We start from the raw sequence: 23,935 nt of genomic DNA on the forward strand, positions 1-23,935 counted from the left end.
ACAAGGAACTTCAGAGTCAGACCTGAAACCTCTTCCGAGTCACTTGAAATATGCATTCTTGGGAGCAGGAAAGACACTCCCGGTGATCGTGTCTAATCGATTGAGCCAACTTGAAGAAGAAAGCCTGCTGAAGGTACTGAGAAAGCACAAGCAAGCCATGGGTTGGACCATAGATGACATCAAAGGTATTTCACCCACCACGTGCATGCATAAAATACACCTCGAGGAGGAATGCAAGCCAGTCAGAGAAGCACAAAGAAGACTGAATCCACCCATGATGGAGGTGGTGAAGAAGGAGATAATCAAGCTCCTAGATGCAGGAATCATCTACCCTATCTCTGATAGCAAATGGGTAAGTCCTGTACATGTGGTTCCTAAGAAAACTGGGATCACCATTGTGCCAAACGCTGAGGGAGAACTCGTTCCAACTAGAGTTCAGAATGGATGGAGAGTTTGTATGGATTACAGAAAGCTAAATGCAGCCACGAGGAAAGATCACTTTCCTCTGCCTTTCATTGATCAGATGCTCGAGAGACTCGCAGGTAAGTCCCACTACTGTTGTCTTGATGGTTATTCAGGTTTTTACCAGATTCCAGTGGCCCCAGAAGATCAAGAAAAGACGACATTCACCTGTCCTTTTGGCACTTTCGCCTTCAGAAGAATGCCCTTTGGACTTTGCAATGCTCCAGCCACCTTTCAGCGATGTATGATGAGCATATTTTCTGATTATGTTGAGAAAATCATTGAGGTATTTATGGATGATTTTACAGTTTATGGCAACTCTTTTGAAGAATGCCTTACTAATCTTGAAAAGATCCTACAGAGATGCATTGAATCGAATCTTGTTCTGAACTATGAAAAATGTCACTTTATGGTGAACCAAGGTTTGGTTTTAGGCCATGTTGTCTCAGCTGAAGGCATTGAAGTAGACAAAGCAAAGGTGGACACCATCAAAGATCTACCCTACCCCACCAATGTTAAAGAGATTCGCTCTTTCCTTGGTCATGCAGGGTTCTATAGGAGATTTATAAAAGATTTCTCTAAAATCACTTTGCCTTTATGCAGGTTGCTCCAACAAGATGTAACTTTTGACTTTGATGCAGATTGCAAGAAAGCCTTTGACTTGATAAAAGAACTACTTGTGACTGCCCCAATCATTCAGGCTCCTGACTGGAATTTGCCCTTTGAGATCATGTGTGATGCAAGCAATTATGCTGTGGGAGCAGTCTTGGGGCAACGTGTGGGGAACTCACCCCATGTGATCCAATACGCCTCTCGTACACTGGATGCCGCCCAAAGCAACTACTCAAGAACAGAAAAAGAGTTCCTAGCTGTTGTGTTCGCCTTAGAGAAATTCAGACCATATCTCTTGGGAACTAAGGTCACCATCTACTCCGACCATGCTGCCTTGCGATATCTGCTCAAGAAAAAGGAATCCAAACCGAGACTCATTCGGTGGATTTTGTTGTTGCAAGAGTTTGACCTTGAGATCCGAGATAAGAAAGGGAAAGAGAATCTGGTGGCTGACCACCTCAGCCGATTCCCTTCTAGCTCTGTGCCATGTCCAGTCAAGGAGGACTTCCCAGACGAACACCTGTTCGTCACTCATTCTGAATAGGCTCATCGCACCATGCCAACCACACAAAAGGGAAGTACTCAGTTTCTTTGTTCTTTTATGTTTCTATTACATTGAGGACAATGTATGATTTAGGTGTGGGGGTACGGCATTTTAATTTTTGCATTTTAATTTTTGCTTTAGATTTTTGCGTTTTGCTTTCAGTTTTTTTTAAATTTTTCGTTTTTTCTTGCTTTCAATAACACACTCATCCACAATCTTCTTCTTGATTTGCTTTACTCAAACTGAACAAACTATGTTGAATGAACTTTCTCTCCATGGCCCCATTAATGTGATGACTCTTTAAACCTAGGTTGAATCAATTGCAATAAGATGTATTCATGTTTGGGAATTGCTTTTGAATTGAATCCTTGAGCTTGCCATGGTGAAAAACATACTGATGACCCTCAACTGATGAGAATAAATTGAAATTGTGTGAATGTACTTAATGTGACTTGTTAGCAATTGGTGTTGATTTGCCCAAATCATTGAGAAAAGAAATTCAGAAAAGGCCTAGACTTCATAAGCACAATGTGAAAACTGTTTCAATGGTCAACAGACTATGAACAGAGCTAGTAGCCACTTGGACAGGTGACCAACTGAGTAACTGGGGGTGGGTATCACCAATATGTACCTTCACGTCAAAAGGTTGGTGACTTTTCCAAGCAAGTTTAAAGTGCAAAAAGGCTGAATTAAGTACTTCAAGGTAAGGGCAAGCCACTCTGAAAGCTAGATTAAGTCTTTGAATGAACAAGAACTAATGCATGTATGATCTCTCTCTTGAGGAAAACCAATCCTAGCCATGGTAAGTAAAGGGAAACAAGGAAAGAGGTAAGTAACCTTGATGCATACATTCTTTATTGCAATGATTCAAAATAGGGGTCTAGAGTAAGAGCTTAAGTGGACATAAAGGATCTAAGTGAAGAGAGTTTGTTCAATTGTGTTTGTTTGCTTGAGGACAAGCAAAAGGTTAGGTGTGGGGGTATTTGACAGAGCGTATTTTGGGCCATATTATCATGATCTTAATGATAATTATTTGCACGTTTTCTGCCTAATTTGGTTGTTTTGTTCATGTTTTGCAGAAACTAGGTGTGAAAAGACATTCTGGAGAAAATGTGGTTAAAACTGCCAAAAAGTGCCAAATATGGAAAGTTCCAGAAAAGGAAAGTTTCATATATGGAAAGTGCCAAACAAGGAAAGAGTCAAAGAGCGCAGCCAGCAAACTGTCCGAAATTCGAACTGCAGAATCCTTCCTGCCTTGTTTAGAACGTGTGCCAAGAAAGGAAAGTCTTCAAATAAGGCAAGTTTTCAGAAAAGGAAAGTCTTCAAATGAGGAAAGTGCAGAGGCAAAAGCAAATAAGGAAAGCTCAGTCAAAGGATTATTTAAAATTCAAATCGCAGATATTTCTTTCCTTATTCAAAGATGTGCACATACTGCAGCAGTCATATCTTCCAATTTAGGCAGCAAGATCTCATGAAGGCACACTTGCCTCTTCTGCGTTCAGCGTTTAAAATTCAAACGAAGGCTCCACCTGAAAAGGAAAGACTTGGCAGATCCACTTTCCCTCTTGCATTCAATGACTGCGCACTACTTGCCTTCTGCAACATGATCTGCGCACCACTCTCTATTCAGGAAGGAGATCTCTATGCACTTGGCCTTCATTCAGTCCAGATTCATAATTCAATAGAGGATCCATCTAAATAGGAAGTTTGGACAGCAAATATTTCCTATACAGAAGCATCCGCGCGCCTACCTCTTCTGCAAAGCCTGATCCGCGCGCCTCCTGCCCTTTCAGTGCTATCCGCGCGCATGCCTCTCTCCTGCAGAGCAAGCCACGACTTTTCTTCCTCTATTGGCATCCTTGGATCGCTCTTCCTTCCTTTTCAGACACAAGGTACGCTCCTTTCCTATTCTGAAAGCCATCTGCGCGCACCTGCCTTCTGAAGTGCATGCACTACGATTCTTTCCTCTTCTGCAACAACTTGGGCAGCAAGTTGAGTTTGGGCAGCAACTTGGGCAGCCTCTACACTAATAAGGAAGACCTAGGCAGCATCAAAACTCTATAAAAAGGTACTCTATTTGGGCAGCCACGAATTTTTTTTGGACACTTTCAGACTCATCTTCTCCTTCTCCATCCGGATCAAGCAAGGCCGCGCCTCCACCACCTTCGGCTTCTTCTTTTCTTCTTCTACCTTTCTTTATGGTTTTTGTTTCAGCCATGAGTGGCTGAAACCTTTCATTCTAGTTGAAGATCAAGTGAAGCTTTAGTTGTATTGTGGATTGAGAGACTTGGACATTCATTGTTTTACCTTTTGTTATTCAATATTCTTGTGATTTCATGCTTAAGGATATTATTGCTTTGTTATTTAAGATCTCCATTGATTTTTGTTGCAAAGTGATATATTGTTGTTTTGAATGATTTTAAGTCCGTATTTGCTTGAATCGTTTGAACATAAGAACACTTGGTGCACAACCAAGGAAATTGCATGATCTAGTGTTGTCTCCATGCATGTGGGTGACTAGAATTGGTTCTCTCCATTACTTTATGCGATTGACTTTTGCAAAAGGCCTAAGGCTCAAAGACGTTCTTTGGCAATTGTTAATTAGTAATTGATTGGTGGACTTTCCCTAATTAATTTAATCTAAAAGAGAGACTATGGATGTGAGAAGCTTCTTCAATCTCCATAGCCAATTTATTGAATCAACAAAGGAACATTTGAGTCAATGATCAATCCCTTCAACTAAAGTGAATCTAAATCTTCAACTAGAGCTTTTACCATCATTGTTTTACCCTCAATTTACTTTCTGCTTACTTTTAATTGCTCTTTTCTTTAGCTTAATCAAATCAATCTTGAAACCCCCATTTTTTACTTTACATGCACTTGCACTTTCTTTTCTTTTCTGCTCTCTTTAATTTGGTCTATTCAAGGAAGGTAAACGAGTATCAATTCCCTGTGGATACGATCCTCTTACCACTGTCTGCAATTTTAATATTGTTGGTAGTTAAACAGGTTATTTATTTTGACCGGCTTCGACAACCGTTCTGTCAATATTGCTGGAGCATGGACTCCCGTGTCTCCCAAGTGCACTCTTCCAAGTTGTGGTGGTTCCACAGGACTTTCACCATTGGGATTTCCTTGTTTCTTAACTTTCTGATTTGGGTGTCTATGATCCGTACTGGCTGTTCAACATAGGTGAGATCCTCTTGGACCTCCACATCAGGCTCACTAAGAACCTTGCTCGGATTTGACACAAACTTCCTCAACATCGAAACATGGAAAACCGGATGGATTCTTGCCATTGAAGCAGGTAAATCCAGCTTGTACGACACATTCCCAATCTTTTGCAAGATTTCAAAGGGTCCGATGTATCGTGGGGCTAGTTTACCTTTTGTAACGACCCCAAAATGGACCGTCACCGGCGCTAGGATTCAGGTCGGCTTAAGGCCGCCAGAACCCGTAGCAAGCCTGCAATACTCTCTGTGTACCTGTAAAACTCATACATGATCATACATTTTCTGTAAAAACTAAAAACTCTGTGCTGAACCAAGGCTTAACCTGTGCATGCACTATCTCTGTACTCTGTACTCTGTACTCTATACTCTGTATTCTGTACTCTGTACCCCTGACTAGAGCTTGCTCTAGATGGGTTAACTCATACCTGTTAAGCCTGGTTATAAAACATATATACATATACAGATCATGTATGTAACAAAAGCTTTACAACACAATACAACTAAGGCAAGCACAACTCTAACGATATACACAACTATAACATCTCTTTAAACTTTACATGTCCATGCTATACTATTACAAGCTCTTTACTTTTTCTCTTTCTGTACTCTGCTGGACTGTCCCTGTACACTGTACATTGAACCTGCAAAACTAGGGTTAAGGGAGTGGGATGAGCTCTATAGCCCAGTGAGTAGAACAGTAAAATATCTTAGTAAAACATGATCTCATGGAATGCGTCATAACACAGATAAACCACATCAAGAGTAAACCTGTCACCACATAGTCCCAGTAACTCTGTGCCAGGGCGTAGAATCGAGCACCTGGTCTTCCTGTCATATATGTATATGTGTATATAACACCTCTGTACTTACCATTGCCAGGGCGTAGTCAAAGGCTCCTGGTCTTTACTATAAACCTGCCAGGGCGTAGTCAAAGGCTCCTGGACTTTGCTATACCTGCCAGGGCGTAGTCAAAGGCTCCTGGACTTCTCTATCCTGCCAGGGCGTAGGCAAAGGCTCCTGGACTTCCTGTCTGTGACTATTGGATCATTCAGCATTTACTCACATCAACAAATAATTATGCAATGCAACATATTCGTGGATACTAATGCAATCAACCTATGGTATACTCATGATGCATGACTGATGCTAAAAGCATTTCATGTTCCAATTAAAAGAATAAGTTTAGTTCCACTCACCTTTGGCTAACTGAACTGACTGACTGAGCAGGCTCTGAACACTCTGGAGCAGTACTCACTGCTGCTCTCTCTGGTTCCTCTGGTCTGTACAGATACAGATAAACTTAAATGAGGGACCAAACTAATTGCTGACCAACTCTATGAAACTTCCCAAGACTCCCCTTAAACTCACTCTAAACCTCATGCAAAGCATGCAAAAGAAAGCTGGACAGAACACTTTCGGCGGCAGGTTCGGCGGCCGAAAGTCTTCTCCAGAGACGAAACGCAAGCACCTTCGGCGGCACCTTCGGCGGCCGAAGTCCCCAAACAGAGCCGAACATGCAAAACTCACGGGGGCAAGCTGTGGCAGCCAAAGCCACCATGCAAGAGGTTCGGCGGCCGAATGAACCTTCGGCTGCCGAACCTGAGTTCATCCAGAACTCAGCTCGACGACAAACCAAGCTCCTCCTTCCCTTCAACATCTCCAAACATGCATACTTCAACTATTCCACACACATATACGCAAGTATATGGTCACAGGGGTCCAAAACTATCTACTAACCCCAAACAACAAATCAAAGATAACACATAATCATGCTTACATGCATAAACTATCAAAACTCTCCTTTAACCATGCATCTCTCTCCCTTAACTTCCATAAAACCTTCAGAAAACACATAAACAGGTTCGAGAGCATTACTTACCTCCTGTAACAAGAAGATGAACACTCTGAACGAAGGAAAACGGACCAACTCTCCTCAACTCTCAAACTCTCACAAACTCTCAAACTCTCACAAACTTAGCTTTTTGCTTAAACCTTCCAAAACCTTGTGCAACCCAACAAACGTGCATGAGCTGCTAATAACTCAGGGGAGACGTGGCTAAGCTTTTGGCCATGATCTGGTGATAACACCTGTCCACAATGCTGACTAAGGGATACAAAACTGCTGGCTCAGCAACTCAGCTTCGGCTGCCGAATCGCATGCAAAACCATGCAACATTCGGGGGCCGAACCTGAATTCGGAAGCCGAACATTGGACACTTTCGGCGGCCGAACTTACCTTCGGCGGCCGAACTTGGTTCCTCTGCCTTGGGTCATTTCAGCTCAAAACTTCATTCCATTTGACTTTAGCACTCATCATAACACGTAGTAAAACATAAATCCTACCCTCTTCTAGAAGTCCGACACCCCGAATTCCACCGGACGACAGGAATTCCGACGCCGGATTCTAGCCGGGTATTACATTCTCCCCCCCTTAAAAAACATTCGTCCTCAAATGATTCGAAAACAAATAACATATAAACTGGAGGAAACTAACCTCAAAACAAATATGGATACTGCTGGAGCATAGACTCCCGCGTCTCCCAGGTGCACTCTTCTAAATTATGGTGGTTCCATAGAACTTTCACCATCGGAATCTCTTTGTTCCTTAGCTGTCTGATCTGCGTGTCCAGAATCCGCACTGGCTGCTCTATATAGGTGAGATCTGTATGAATCTCCATCTCAGGCTCACTCAGAACCTGATTCGGATCTGACACAAACTGCCGTAGCATAGAAACATGAAATACCAGGTGAATCCTCTCCATAGAAGCAGGCAAATCTAGCTTATACGACACATTTCCGATCCTCTGTAAAATCTCAAAGGGTCCAATGTACCGTGGAGCTAACTTACCCTTCTTCCCAAAACGAACCACTCCTTTCATTGGAGACACTTTCAGCAATACCATACTACCCTCTTGGAATTCTAACTGTTTCCTGCGAACGTCTGCATAACTTTTCTGTCTACTCTGCGCTGTCTTGATTCTATCTCTGATTACGGGCACTACGCGACTAGTAATCTCTATTAACTCTGGCCCTGCAAGAGCCTTCTCTCCTATCTCTTCCCAACAAACAGGGGATCTGCACTTCCTCCCATACAAAGCTTCATAAGGAGCCATCCCAATGCTAGCATGATGGCTGTTATTGTAGGCAAACTCCACCAAAGGTAGATGCTGCCTCCAAGAACCGCCAAAGTCTAACACACACAATCGAAGCATATCCTCTATAGTCTGGATGGTCCTCTCTGACTGTCCATCAGTCTGTGGGTGGAAAGCAGTGCTAAACTCTAATCTCGTGCCCATCGCACTCTGCAGACTTCGCCAAAATCTGGAAGTAAACTGAGGTGCTCTATCTAAAACTATCGACACTGGAACCCCATGCAATCTCACTATCTCATCCAGATAGACTTGTGCCAACTTATCCACAGAATAGTTACTCCGAACTGGAAGAAAATGAGCAGATTTCGTGAGTCTGTCCACAATCACCCATATAGAGTCTATCCTGTTGGACGCTGCTGGTAAACCCACTACAAAATCCATGGCTATATTCTCCCATTTCCACTCTGGAATCGGCAATGGGTTAAGCATTCCTGCTGGTTTCTGATGCTCTAGTTTCACTCTCTGGCAAACCTCACAGGCTGTCACAAATTGCGCCACTTCTTTTTTCATGGCTGGCCACCAATAGATCCTTTTGAGATCCTGGTACATCTTGGTGGCTCCTGGGTGAACACTATATCTTGCATTATGAGCTTCCCTCATAATGTCTTCCTTCACACTGCCCCTATCTGGTACACAAAGTCGACTCCCATAACGAAGGATCCCTTTGCTATCAAATCGAAACTCTGCACTGTTGCCTGACTGAACAGTCCTGGCAATTTTCATCAACTCAGGGTCCTCATGCTGTCTCTGAGCGATCTGCTCCAGAAACACAGGTGTCACTCTCATCTGTGCTATCAATGCACCTGTACCAGATAACTCTAACTGTAACCCCTCTTCTAAGAGCTTGTACAGCTCCATCACAACTGGTCTCCGCTCTGCTGCTATATGGGATAAACTGCCTAGTGACTTCCGGCTGAGGGCGTCTGCCACAACATTCGCCTTACCCGGATGATACTGAATCTTACAATCATAATCACTGAGCAATTCTACCCATCTCCTCTGCCTCAAATTCAGCTCTCTCTGACTCAAGATGTACTGTAAACTTTTGTGATCAGTGAAGATCTCGCATTTAACCCCGTAGAGGTAATGCCGCCACATCTTAAGTGCAAAGATAACTGCTGCCATCTCTAGGTTATGGGTAGGGTAATTCAACTCGTGCTTCTTCAACTGTCTTGAAGCATAAGCTATCACCCTATCACTCTGCATCAAAACACAACCCAATCCCATTCGAGATGCATCACAGAATACTGTGAAATCCTCATTACTCACAGGCAGAGCTAACACTGGTGCTGTTGTCAATCTCCGCTTGAGCTCCTCAAAGCTCTCTTCACACTGGTCTGACCAGACAAACTTCTAGTTTTTCTGAGTTAGTTTGGTCATAGGAGCTGCTATCTTTGAGAAGTTCTGAACGAACCTCCTGTAGTAACCTGCCAGTCCCAGAAAGCTTTTAATCTCAGTCACTGTCGTGGGTCTGGGCCAGTTAGTTACAGCTTCTATCTTCTTGGGGTCTACCTCAATACCCTCTGCTGATACCACATGTCCCAAGAAGGAAATGCTCCTCAACCAAAACTCACATTTCGAGAACTTGGCATACAAACCATGTTCTCTCAGTGTCTGCAAAATTATCCTCAGATGCTGGGCATGCTCCTCTGCATCTCTGGAATACACTAAAATATCATCGATGAAAACAATGACAAAGTGATCCAGAAACTCACTGAAAACTCTGTTCATGAGATCCATGAATGCTGCAGGGGCGTTAGTCAACCCGAACGGCATCACTAAGAACTCATAATGCCCATATCGAGTTCTGAACGCTGTCTTAGGCACATCTGCCTCTCTAACTCTCAACTGATGATACCCGGATCGTAGATCGATTTTCGAAAAACAACCTGCTCCAGCTAGCTGGTCAAATAGATCATCAATCCTAGGTAGCGGATATCTATTCTTGATAGTGACCTTGTTCAACTGTCTGTAGTCGATACAAAGTCTAAGGGATCCATCCTTCTTTCTAACAAAAAGCACTGGAGCACCCCAAGGTGAGGTACTAGGACGGATGAAACCCTTATCTACCAAGTCCTGCAACTGTTCTTTCAACTCTTTTAACTCTGCTGGTGCCATCCTGTAGGGAGGAATAGAGATAGGTCTGGTATCTGGCAGCAACTCGATTTCAAACCCTATCTCCCTATCAGGTGGTAGTCTTGGCAAATCGTCTGGGAACACATCGAGAAACTCTCGGACTACTGGTACGGCGGCTGGTTCCCTCACCTGACTGTCTAGCTCTCTCACATGAGCTAGAAACCCCTGACAACCCCTCCTAAGCAAACGACGAGCCTGAAGGGCTGAAATCATACCTCTGGGTGTACCTCTCCTGTCTCCTCTGAAGACACACTCTGACCCATCCTGGTCTCTGAGACTCACTATCTTTTCTCTACAGTCCAAAGTAGCACTATATGTAGATAACCAATCCATCCCTAGAATGACATCAAAATCCGTCAAATCTAGAACCACAAGGTCAGCTGGAAGGTATCTACCCTCTATAAACACTGGACTGAAACGACAGACTGACACTGCCACTGATGGGTCACATCTAGGTCCACTGACCCAGAGAGGATACTCTAACTCAGAACTGATCAAACCCAATCTCTCTATGGCTCTCGAAGCAATAAAGGAATGAGAAGCACCGGGGTCCATCAAAGCATACACATCAGAACACCCAATGATGAGATTACCTGACACCACTGTGTTCGACGTGTTCGCCTCCTCCTGTGTCACTGTGAAAATCCGTGCTGGGGCTACCGGATTTCCACCTCGGGAACCTGCTACTGAAGTAGAGGCTGCCCCTCTCCCTCTACCTCTGCCACTACTCTGAGGCATGACTGGAGCTGCTGGCCGTACAACTGGCTGTACCACACTGCCTGAACTCATCTGCTGGGATGGTGCAAAAGTCACCTGCGGACAATCCCGAGCAATATGCCCTTCCTGTCCACAGCAAAAACAAGCTGTAGATCCCAACCGACAAACTCCGCCATGTGGTCTTCCGCATCTTCTGCAGACTGGAGCTGTGCCAGAGCTAGAGCCACTACCTATTCCCAGACCTGACTTCACTTTATTCCAGAACTTATTCTTTGTTCCTTTTGCTCTGTCCCATCTCTTGCTGCCTGGCGTGCCTACACTGGGGGCCTTAGAACCCGAAGCCTGTGCCTTTGATTGTTTCTGAATATTGGCACTAGCTTCCATTTTCCTGGCTGCGTCCACTATGGTGTGGAAACTCTCCTTTTCTGCTGGAAGAATCAAGGAAGCATACCTGGGATGCAATCTCATAGTATATCTCCTTGCCTTCTTCTGATCAGTATCATAGGCTTGACCCACATACTGAAGCAAATCCAGGAACTTATCTGTAAATTCATCAACACTCATCTCATCTGTTTGGCGCAACTGTTCGAACTCTATTAGCTTCATCTCCCTGGAACTATCAGGAAAAGCCCACCCTGCAAACTCATTGGCGAACTCTCCCCATGACATGCTGTCCATTCTAGGCTCCACATAGTTCTTAAACCATTCTCTGGCTTTCTTGCATTTTAATGTGAAACCTGCCATCTCAATGGCTCTACTATCATCAGCTCCCAACTCACTAGTTATCATCCTAACTGATCTGAGGTATTCAAATGGATCTTCTCCCGTGTTGTATTTAGGAGCATCCAATTTCAAATACTCCGTCATGTGTACCTTACCTCCAGATGAGCTAGGTTGCTGTCTGTCACCAACAGGGGCTACTGGTTCTGGTGGTGATACTGGTTTATTTGGCTCTGGGTGTGCTGCACTTGGATGGGTAGGGGAAGATGGATACATCGGATATGGTGGATAATACGGATAAGGCATATATGGCATATACGGAGGATATGGGACAAAACTAGAGTACTCCGACATATCTCCCATCGGATACTCTGGATAGCCAAAACCTGAGGTCTGAGCACCTCCCTGTGACTCTCCCATACCTTCCTCAAACCTGCCTATACCCATGCTATCATCTCTAGACTGATCAAGCTCCATAGCTTCCATCCTTTCCTCTGATCTTTCTCCCCTAACTGTTCCTCTTCTGCTCTCGTCCACAGACCTTCTAGGGTCTATTGACATACCTTCCCTGCTAGATCTCTGAGACCTTGCCCTTGGCAATGCAGGAGGATGAGCAGCTGGTCTCTCACTCTCTGGTGGGACTCCAGTCAATCGAGCTGATCGACGAGTTCCTCTCATCTTTACTCTCTGGAAAACAACACATAACATAGCACTTTAGCACATAACAACACATAACAATAAGGCACATGCATAACTCATGGCATATCACAGATAGGACGCAAAACCCTATCCTAGTGGACATGATTTCCTATTGTGCTTGACCACTCTCTCTGAGCCCGACACTGTCACTATAGGTCCGATCATGTGAACCTAGGGCTCTGATACCAATCTGTAACGACCCCAAAATGGACCGTCACCGGCGCTAGGATTCAGGTCGGCTTAAGGCCGCCAGAACCCGTAGCAAGCCTGCAATACTCTCTGTGTACCTGTAAAACTCATACATGATAATACATTTTCTGTAAAAACTAAAAACTCTGTGCTGAACCAAGGCTTAACCTGTGCATGCACTATCTCTGTACTCTGTACTCTGTACTCTATACTCTGTATTCTGTACTCTGTACCCCTGACTAGAGCTTGCTCTAGATGGGTTAACTCATACCTGTTAAGCCTGGTTATAAAACATATATACATATACAGATCATGTATGTAACAAAAGCTTTACAACACAATACAACTAAGGCAAGCACAACTCTAACGATATACACAACTATAACATCTCTTTAAACTTTACATGTCCATGCTATACTATTACAAGCTCTTTACTTTTTCTCTTTCTGTACTCTGCTGGACTGTCCCTGTACACTGTACATTGAACCTGCAAAACTAGGGTTAAGGGAGTGGGATGAGCTCTATAGCCCAGTGAGTAGAACAGTAAAATATCTTAGTAAAACATGATCTCATGGAATGCGTCATAACACAGATAAACCACATCAAGAGTAAACCTGTCACCACATAGTCCCAGTAACTCTGTGCCAGGGCGTAGAATCGAGCACCTGGTCTTCCTGTCATATATGTATATGTGTATATAACACCTCTGTACTTACCATTGCCAGGGCGTAGTCAAAGGCTCCTGGTCTTTACTATAAACCTGCCAGGGCGTAGTCAAAGGCTCCTGGACTTTGCTATACCTGCCAGGGCGTAGTCAAAGGCTCCTGGACTTCTCTATCCTGCCAGGGCGTAGGCAAAGGCTCCTGGACTTCCTGTCTGTGACTATTGGATCATTCAGCATTTACTCACATCAACAAATAATTATGCAATGCAACATATTCGTGGATACTAATGCAATCAACCTATGGTATACTCATGATGCATGACTGATGCTAAAAGCATTTCATGTTCCAATTAAAAGAATAAGTTTAGTTCCACTCACCTTTGGCTAACTGAACTGACTGACTGAGCAGGCTCTGAACACTCTGGAGCAGTACTCACTGCTGCTCTCTCTGGTTCCTCTGGTCTGTACAGATACAGATAAACTTAAATGAGGGACCAAACTAATTGCTGACCAACTCTATGAAACTTCCCAAGACTCCCCTTAAACTCACTCTAAACCTCATGCAAAGCATGCAAAAGAAAGCTGGACAGAACACTTTCGGCGGCAGGTTCGGCGGCCGAAAGTCTTCTCCAGAGACGAAACGCAAGCACCTTCGGCGGCACCTTCGGCGGCCGAAGTCCCCAAACAGAGCCGAACATGCAAAACTCACGGGGGCAAGCTGTGGCAGCCAAAGCCACCATGCAAGAGGTTCGGCGGCCGAATGAACCTTCGGCTGCCGAACCTGAGTTCATCCAGAACTCAGCCCGACAGCAAACCAAGTTCCTCCTTCCCTTCAACATCTCCAAACATGCATACTTCAACTATTCCACACACATATACGCAAGTATATGGTCACAGGGGTCCAAAACTATCTACTAACCCCAAACAACAAATCAAAGATAACACATAATCATGCTTACATGCATAAACTATCAAAACTCTCCTTTAACTATGCATCTCTCTCCCTTAACTTCCATAAAACCTTCAGAAAACACATAAACAGGTTCGAGAGCATTACTTACCTCCTGTAACAAGAAGATGAACACTCTGAACGAAGGAAAACGGACCAACTCTCCTCAACTCTCAAACTCTCACAAACTCTCAAACTCTCACAAACTTAGCTTTTTGCTTAAACCTTCCAAAACCTTGTGCAACCCAACAAACGTGCATGAGCTGCTAATAACTCAGGGGAGACGTGGCTAAGCTTCTGGCCATGATCTGGTGATAACACCTGTCCACAATGCTGACTAAGGGATACAAAACTGCTGGCTCAGCAACTCAGCTTCGGCTGCCGAATCGCATGCAAAACCATGCAACATTCGGGGGCCGAACCTGAATTCGGAAGCCGAACATTGGACACTTTCGGCGGCCGAACTTACCTTCGGCGGCCGAACTTGGTTCCTCTGCCTTGGGTCATTTCAGCTCAAAACTTCATTCCATTTGACTTTAACACTCATCATAACACGTAGTAAAACATAAATCCTACCCTCTTCTAGAAGTCCGACACCCCGAATTCCACCGGACGACAGGAATTTCGACGCCGGATTCTAGCCGGGTATTACACCTTTCTTCCCGAAGCGAACCACTCCCTTCATTGGAGACACCTTGAGCAATACCAGATCCCCCTCCTGAAACTCTAACTGTCTCCTGCGGATGTCTGCATAACTCTTCTGTCTGCTTGCAGCAGTCTTGATTCTCTCTCTGATTATGGGTACCACCCTGCTGGTAATCTCTACTAGCTCAGGCCCTGCCAAGGCCTTCTCCCCAACTTCCTCCCAGCAAACAGGTGATCTGCACTTCCTCCCGTACAAAGCTTCATATGGAGCCATCCCGATGCTAGCATGATGACTGTTGTTGTAGGCAAACTCCACCAAAGGTAGATGCTGCCTCCAAGAACCGCCAAAGTCCAGCACACACATCCTGAGCATATCCTCTATAGTCTGGATGGTCCTTTCTGACTGTCCATCAGTCTGGGGGTGGAAGGCAGTACTGAAATCCAACCTAGTACCCATGGCATTCTGCAGACTCCGCCAAAATCTGGAGGTGAACTGGGGCCCTCTATCAGACACTATCGAAACAGGAACCCCATGCAGCCTGACGATCTCATCCACATATACCTGCGCCAACTTGTCCACAGAGTAGCCACTCCTGACAGGGATGAAGTGAGCAGATTTGGTGAGTCTGTCCACAATCACCCATATGGAGTCCACTCTGTTGGATGCCGCCGGTAACCCTACTACGAAGTCTATAGCTATATTTTCCCATTTCCATTCTGGAATCGGTAGCGGGTTAAGCATTCCAGCTGGCTTCTGATGTTCCAGCTTCACCCTCTGACACACTTCGCAGGCTGACACAAACTGTGCCACTTCTTTCTTCATCGCTGGCCACCAATAAACTTTCTTCAAATCTTGATACATCTTGGTGGCTCCGGGGTGAATGCTGTATCTTGCATTATGAGCCTCTCTCATAATGTCTCCTTTTAGCCCTATGTCATCTGGTACACATAATCGACTCCCGTAGCGGAGGATCCCCTTACTGTCGAATCTGAACTCCCTATTATTGCCTGATTGAACAGTCCTGGCAATCTTCACTAACTCGGGGTCCTCATGCTGTTTCTGAGCGACTTGCTCAAGGAACACGGGTGTCACTTTCATCTGAGCCAACAAGGCACCTGTACCCGACAACTCTAACTGTAGCCCTTCTTCGATGAGCTTGTAGAACTCCTTCACTACTGGTCTTCGTTCTGCTGTGATGTGGGATAGACTGCCAAGTGATTTCCGGCTCAAGGCATCAGCTACAACATTAGCCTTACCCGGATGATACTGGATTTTGCAATCGTAGTCACTGAGCAGTTCTACCCATCTTCTCTGTCTCAAATTCAAATCTCTTTGACTCAGGATGTACTGCAGGCTCTTATGATCTGTGAAGATCTCACATTTTACCCCATAAAGGTAGTGCCTCCACATCTTGAGTGCAAAGATTACTGCTGCCATCTCAAGGTCATGTGTGGGGTAATTCAACTAATGCTTCTTTAGCTGTCTCGAAGCATAAGCGATCACCCTCTCATTCTGCATCAGTACACAACCCAGTCCCACACGGGACGCATCACAAAAGACTGTAAAGTCCTCATCACTAGATGGCAGAGCTAAAACTGGTGCTGAAGTCAACCTCTTCTTAAGCTCTTCAAAACTATCTTCGCATTGGTCGGTCCACAGAAACTTCTGATTCTTCCTGGTTAACCTGGTCAGAGGAGCTGCTATCTTTGAGAAGTCCTGAACGAATCTCCTGTAGTAACTAGCCAAACCCAAGAAACTTCTAATCTCTGTCACTGAAGTGGGTCTAGGCCAGTTAGCCACAGTTTCTGTCTTCTTGGGGTCCACCTCAATACCATTCTCTGACACTACATGCCCCAAGAACGAAATGCTCCTCAGCCAGAACTCACATTTAGAGAACTTGGCATACAAGCCATGTTCCCTCAAAGTCTGCAAGACCAACCGCAGATGATGGGCATGCTCTTCTGCATTCCTGGAATACACTAAGATATCATCTATGAAGACAATAACGAAGTGATCCAGGTATTGGCTAAATACTCTGTTCATGAGATCCATGAATGCTGCAGGGGCGTTTGTTAACCCGAACGGCATCACTAGGAACTCAAAATGCCCATATCTGGTCCTGAATGCTGTCTTTGGCACGTCTTCATCTCTGATCCTCAGCTGATGATACCCAGATCTCAGATCTATCTTGGAGAAACAACCTGCTCCTGCTAGCTGGTCGAATAGATCATCGATCCTAGGCAACGGGTACTTGTTCTTGGTAGTGACCTTGTTCGACTGTCTGTAGTCGATACAAAGTCTGAGGGATCCATCCTTCTTTTTCACGAACAACACTGGAGCACCCCAAGGCGAGGTACTCGGTCGGATGAAACCCTTATCTACCAGCTCTTGTAACTGTTCTTTAAGCTCCTTCAGCTCTGCTGGCGCCATCCTGTAGGGAGGGATAGAGATCGGTCTGGTTCCTGGCATCAATTCTATCTCGAACTCTATCTCCCTAGGAGGCGGTAAACCTGGCAGTTCGTCTGGGAAAACATCTAAAAACTCTCTAACCACAGGCACCGAGGCGGGCTCTCTGACATCTCTGTCTAGCTCTCTCACATGAGCTAGATAACCCTGACAACCCCTCCTGAGCAGCCTACGAGCCTGTAGGGCTGATATCAAACCTCTAGGTGTACTCCCCCTGTCTCCTCTAAAGACAACCTCTGACCCATCCTGACATCTGAACTTAACTACCTTGTCTCTGCAATCCAAGGTAGCACCATGGGTAGATAGCCAATCCATCCCTAGAATGACGTCAAAATCTGTCAAGTCTAGAACCACTAGGTCGGCGGATAGGCATCTTCCCTCTAAGAAAACTGGACTGTACTGGCAGACTGACTCTGCCACTGACGGGTCACATTTGGGTCCACTGACCCATAGAGGACACTCTAACCCAGAGACCATCAAACCCAACCTCTCGACCGCTCTCGGAGAAACAAAAGAATGGGATGCACCCGGGTCCATTAAGGCATAAGCATCTGAACAACCAATGATGATATTACCTGACACCACGGTGTTGGATGCGTTTGCCTCCTGCTGTGTCATTGTGAAGATCCGTGCTGGAGCTGACGGACCTTCCCCTCTGTAAACTGATGAAGAAGAGGCTGACCCTCTCCCTCGGCCTCTGCCACTAGCCTGTGTTGCGGCTGAAGCTGCTGGCTGTGCTACACTACCTGAAGTTGTCTGCTGGGGCTGTGCCATAGGAACTGCTCTAGGACACTCCATGGACATGTGTCCCTCCTGCCCACACCTGTAGCAGGCTGTCGTCCCAAAACGGCATACCCCTCTGTGTAGTTTACCACACCTTGCACACGCTGCATTATCAGCACCAGAGCTTGAGCCACTTCCTAATCCCAGACCTGACTTGATCTTGCTCCAGAACTTATTCTTCTTTGGTTTCTTAGTGGTACTGCTCCACTTCTTACTAGCTGAACTCAAGGATGAAGGGTCTATCCTTCCCCCACCTGGGGTCTTAGAACCTGAAGGCTGTGTCACTGACTGTTTAACTGTCCCCTCGATGATTGCGCTAGCCTCCATTCTCCTGGCCATGTCTACAATGGCATGGAAACTTTCTCTATCAGCTGACTGAATCAAGAAGGAATACCTGGAGTGGAGCCTCATGATATACCTCCTTGACTTCTTTGGATCTGTGTCCAAGTGTTGCCCAGCAAACGGCAACAACTCTAAGAACTTGTCGGTGTACTCATCGACACCCATTCCATCTGTCTGCCTCAGCTGTTCAAACTCAATCATCTTCAGCTCCCTTGAGCTGTCAGGGAAAGCCCATCCTGCGAACTCATTCGCAAACTCCTCCCATGAAAGACTGTCCACCCTCGGTTTCACGTAGCCCTTGAACCACTCACGGGCCTTTTTGCATTTCAGGGTGAAACCAGCCATCTGAATGGCTCTGCTGTCATCAGCCCCTATCTCATCTGTAATTGTTTTGACCTTCTCCAGGTACACAAACGGATCATCACCGGTGTCAAACTGGGGAGCACCCAACTTCATATAGTCGGTCATCTTGGCCTTGCTCCCTCCAGATGAGGTAGGTTGAGGTCTTTGGGTTTCTGTAACTGCGGTTTCTGCTGGTGGTGGAGGTGCGGCATCCCCTGGGATAGGGTTTGCTGTGCCTGGATGGAAGGATGGAGGTGGGTACATAGGGTACTGTGGATACTGTGGGTAGAAAGGTGGGTATGGCATGTGAGAAGGGTAAGGATTAAAACTGGGGTAATCCGATGTACTTCCCATCGAATACCCGGGGTATGGTGAAAAAGGTGGGTACTGGGGTGGTGGAACAAACCCCGAGGCCTGAGTGCCTCCCTGGGACTCACCCATGCCCTCTTCTGGCATGCTTACACCAAGGCTACCGTCCCTCCTCTGCTCCACATCCATCTCTTCTTCTCGATCAACTGACATTCTTTCCTGAACTGTACCCCTTACTGATCTGCTTCTACCCAGATCCAAAGACCTTCTAGGGTCCCTCACTGCTCTGTCCCTGTTGGACTTGCTTGACATTGCCCTTGGCAATGCTGGGGGACGGGCGCTCGTGCCCTCATCCTCCGGTGGTACTCTAGTCAATCTAGCTGATCGACGAGTTCCTCGCATTCTGTTTACTGAAAAACAGCACACACCACATAAACATTAGCATCGAATGGTTCATGTGGAAACACATGAACCCTCATCACATACATATCACATAACATGGCATATCATACTTTCATGCAAGACAGGACTCTACATCCTATCCTAGTGGACATGATTTCCTATTGTGCTTGACCTTTCTATCACATCTATGAGCCCGACACTCTAGGTCCGACCATATGAACCTAGGGCTCTGATACCATTCTGTAACGACCCGGAAACCGGACCGCTACCGGCGCTAGGATTCAGGTCGGCTTAAGGCCGCCAGAACCCGTAGCAAGCCAAACATACATCCTGTGAACCTGTTTAATCCCATACATGATCAACAACATTCATAAAAATTAAAACTTTTCTTTCCAAGCCTAACCTGTGCATGCACATCATAACATAAACCCCTCATTTGGAGTCCTCATCAAATACTCCAATGGGGTACATAGCATATGATAGGCTTAGATAACATAAACATCATAAAAAACATTTTATCTCATAACGAAAACCATGTATACAAGGGATTAAAACAACACTAGTCAAGCACATTTCTAAACTTTCATTACATTACATACAATACTCTACATTACATTTAAACCATGTCCACAGCTATGCTATTACATAAACTTCTCTTCTTGACTTCTCTATCTACTCAGCACCTGCAAGGCTGGGGTTAGGGGAGAGGGGGTGAGCTAAAAAGCCCAGTGAGCAGAAAGTAAAAACATTTGTTTTAGTTCCTCCATTTTTAGGTATATTATTATTCATTTTATTATTATTATTATTATTATTATTCATTCATTCATTCATTTTATTTTATTTCTTATCATTGCATTATTTAACTTTTTCTTTCTCTTATTCATGCTTTCATGAAATGCAACACATCACAGCTAATCACATAAAGGATGGTATTGTCACCATTAGTCCTCAACATCTCCAAATGCCAGGGGCGTAGAATGGGCCTCACTGGTCTTTCTCTTACATAACATAACATAACATTCCAAAGTGCCAGGGGCGTAGAATGGGCCTCGCTGGTCTTTCTCTTACATAGTGCCAGGGGCGTAGAATGGGCCTCGCTGGTCTTCCATAACATCTCATCATAACATAACATCAGAGGACTATGGATCACCCAACAACCATCCACAACAACATCAAATTCTGCAATGCAACATATTCGTGAATTTCTAATGCAAACATCCTGAAATATTTCATGGCATTAATGATGCATGGGTATGCTTTCAGATTCATTCTTTTGTTCAATTATTCAATTACTTTACTTAAAAACTTAGGGAGTTATCCCACTCACCTGGTGACTGAAGCTTTAACCACGGACTCTGAACGACTATCTCACAACCGGGGGTCTCGGTTCCTCGGGTCCGAACCTACACAGGTGGACTCAAATGAGGCACCAAACAACAAGAACATAACTCTAAACATACCCCCAAAAACCTCCTAAAAACACCTCAAAACATCCCTAGAAAACATGCAAGAAAAGGCTGGGAAGGGCACTTTCGGCGGCACCTTCGGCGGCCGGAAGTCCCTCCAGAGCCGAAAGTCAGGCAGGTTCGGCGGCACCTTCTGCGGCCGAAAGTCTCGGATAGAGCCGAAACTCCCACTTTTGGGGGCAGGCTTCGGCAGCCTAAAGCTGCCTCCCAAGCTGGTTCGGCGGCCGAAAGTGCCTTCGGCTGTCGAACCTGGTTTCTGCCAAAGGGCAGAAACTTGGTTCTTCATGCCCATTTCAACCCCCTACACAACCAATCATGCATAAACTTGTTCTAAAACATGCATAAGCACCATACATTACACCTAGGGGTCTCAAACTATCAAATACCTCAACTACAACACTTCAAACACACACAAACAACATACATTGCTCATCAAAACATCAAAACCCATAAACTCATCAACAAGCCTAAACATGCATCTCTACCCATAAAACAATTTAAAACTTACTTAAAACACATAAGGAGCTTAGATCGGCTCTTACCTCTTGAAGATCGAGAGGGAGGCGACCTAAACTTGGAGATCCACGAAAATGAGCTCCTGGGTTCCCAAAGCTCCAAAACTTGTTTCAAAAGTTCAAAACCTTCGATGTAAGCTTAAAACTCAAGGAAAATGGTGGGGATTTGAAGGAAGAACACTAGATCGGGAAGAGGGAGGTCGGAAGTTAGCTGTGGCCGAAAATGGGAGAAAGCTCGCCCATTTCGGCTAAGTGACCCTTTTATAGTGGCTGGCCAGACCACGTTCGGGGGCCGAACTTGCCTCCGCATGCATGCCATGTTCGGCGGCCGAACCTGACTTTCGGCGGCCGAACCTGAACTTCCCTCACTCATGCTTTCGGGGGCCTAACGTGCCTCCAAAACGCATGTATGTTCGGCGGCCGAACTTGACTTTCGGCGGCCGAACCTGGGTTTTCCTCCAAAGACTTTTCATGCAAAAACTCATAAATTTTTCATACCTAAAACCATGAAATGCTTAAAACATTTTATGAAAACATGTTTCTACCCTACTAGAGGCTTCCGACATCCGAGATTCCACCGGACGGTAGGAATTCCGATACCGGAGTCTAGCCGGGTATTACATAAAAGATGTTTTATTATCATTATTATTTGTTTGCATGTTACATAATAATGATTAATATCCCTGATCACTTATTATTATGAAGATAATAACAAAATATGACTAGTATAATTATTGATTGATAATCATGAGATGATTCTGTGTATGTTGATATAAATCAATAATCATAGATACTTGTTAACGAAAAAAGTATTGGATGGACCCACATTGAGATCACTACATGGATTATTGTCATAAATGAATCTCAAGATAGTTATATTTTAATCATTTGACTTGAGATTATCATAGTTTCCAACATAAGGATTGTTATGTTTTTGATATAACCAAACATTGTCTTTAAACGGATAATCATAAAAGTTATGATTGAACATAATAGAAATTATGTAGAGGATATTGAACAATCAAAATAGAATTTCTCCCTCTTTTTGATAGAGATATCTTTTGGACCCTCGATAAGTGAGATTGAGAAATGCATGGCCATACTCAAATGAATTGATAATATGATCAGTATCATTTGGTTTTATCAGTCTACTTAGAAATCAAGGAATCATAAGTTTGAACATTACAAGTTTGAACATTACAAGTTTGATATTGATCATGATTTATATTCAAATTAGATATTGTGTGACAAAATGATTAATGCATGTTCTGTTTATTAGGTCTTATCACTATCGATCCTCATATTAATTGGGTAGTCATAACGTCTTGCTAAAGACCGCTTATGATTTATGGGCCTTGTCGGACTGGGCCTATTGCTAATTAATATGAGCCTATTGGATCACACATAAAAGAACGTTATTGATGTGCTATGTCATATTAATGGGCTAAGAGTCCGTTAGTATAATTAATAATAATAAAGTTGTTATTATTATTATTTAATTATTTGTATTATAAGATAATAATATTTAAAAGATCTGCAGTCTATCTGTAACTGTCATAGATAAAGGATTTTTCGTTGTTTTTTTCAAAAAGGACTTATCACATAGATATATTTGTATCTGCGAGATTGTGATAGTTTATTATGAACACAACTCTTTTACAAAAAAAAGTATGGGAAAACGAAAGGACTGAGAAAAACGAATAAAAGACCTTCTTTGAATTGTGAGAGCAAGGGTTTTTAGTGATCATTTTTCTGAGTTGCAGACTGGGAAGCACATAGCTAATCCATCCGTTGAGAGAGCTAGCACTCCAGACAGAAATGTTCGTGTGGATACCATTGAGGGTGTTCGTTTCAAAAGCAGCACCATCAGTCCGAAATAGTTTCTTTTCGTCAAGTCTAGAAGGTTAATCTCTTATCCTTTCTTTTGAATTAAACGAAGCACCCGGATCCTAAAAGGGAAAACAGAGATTTTTTTTTTCGCTGCGTAATTTTGTGTTGTAGTAATCTCTAGGTTTCATTATAGTAATATCAAAGCCAACTTGTACTTTTCATTTAAGTCAAATATACCATGATTATGTGTTATTTATGATAGGCATGATAATTGAACTGTTCAAATCGTTTTACATATGATAGATTTATATGTGATATGAATTGATGATATTTGTAGGTTTTATGTGAAAATCGTTGTCATACAGTACACGTATATTTTTTTCTGTTAATTGGATTAACAAGATATTATTTCAATAATTAGTGTTAATATGATTAACATGTTATTCGATTAAGGATTTTAGAAAGATGTTAATGGTGATTAACACATATGCGTTATTATTATTTGTTAAGCTAATAAGTTTATAATATGTGTATATGAAATATATTGTGATTATGTGAAGTTTTGGTATGGTTCATAGCATAGCCTTATTAACCTATGAGATTGGATCTTTATATAGGATGTAATTTTTAAAGACGACTTGCGTGTTGTTTATTTTAATATAATAATATATGTTTTCTTTTATTTTATAAATGGAGATCCACAAGATGGAGGGGAGAAGACTCGTCCTTCCATGGTGATGATGGAGTTGTGCTTCCA

The sequence above is a fragment of the Manihot esculenta genome, chromosome 8 (assembly GCF_001659605.2).
Source record: "Manihot esculenta cultivar AM560-2 chromosome 8, M.esculenta_v8, whole genome shotgun sequence".
Taxonomy (NCBI): Eukaryota; Viridiplantae; Streptophyta; class Magnoliopsida; order Malpighiales; family Euphorbiaceae; genus Manihot; species Manihot esculenta.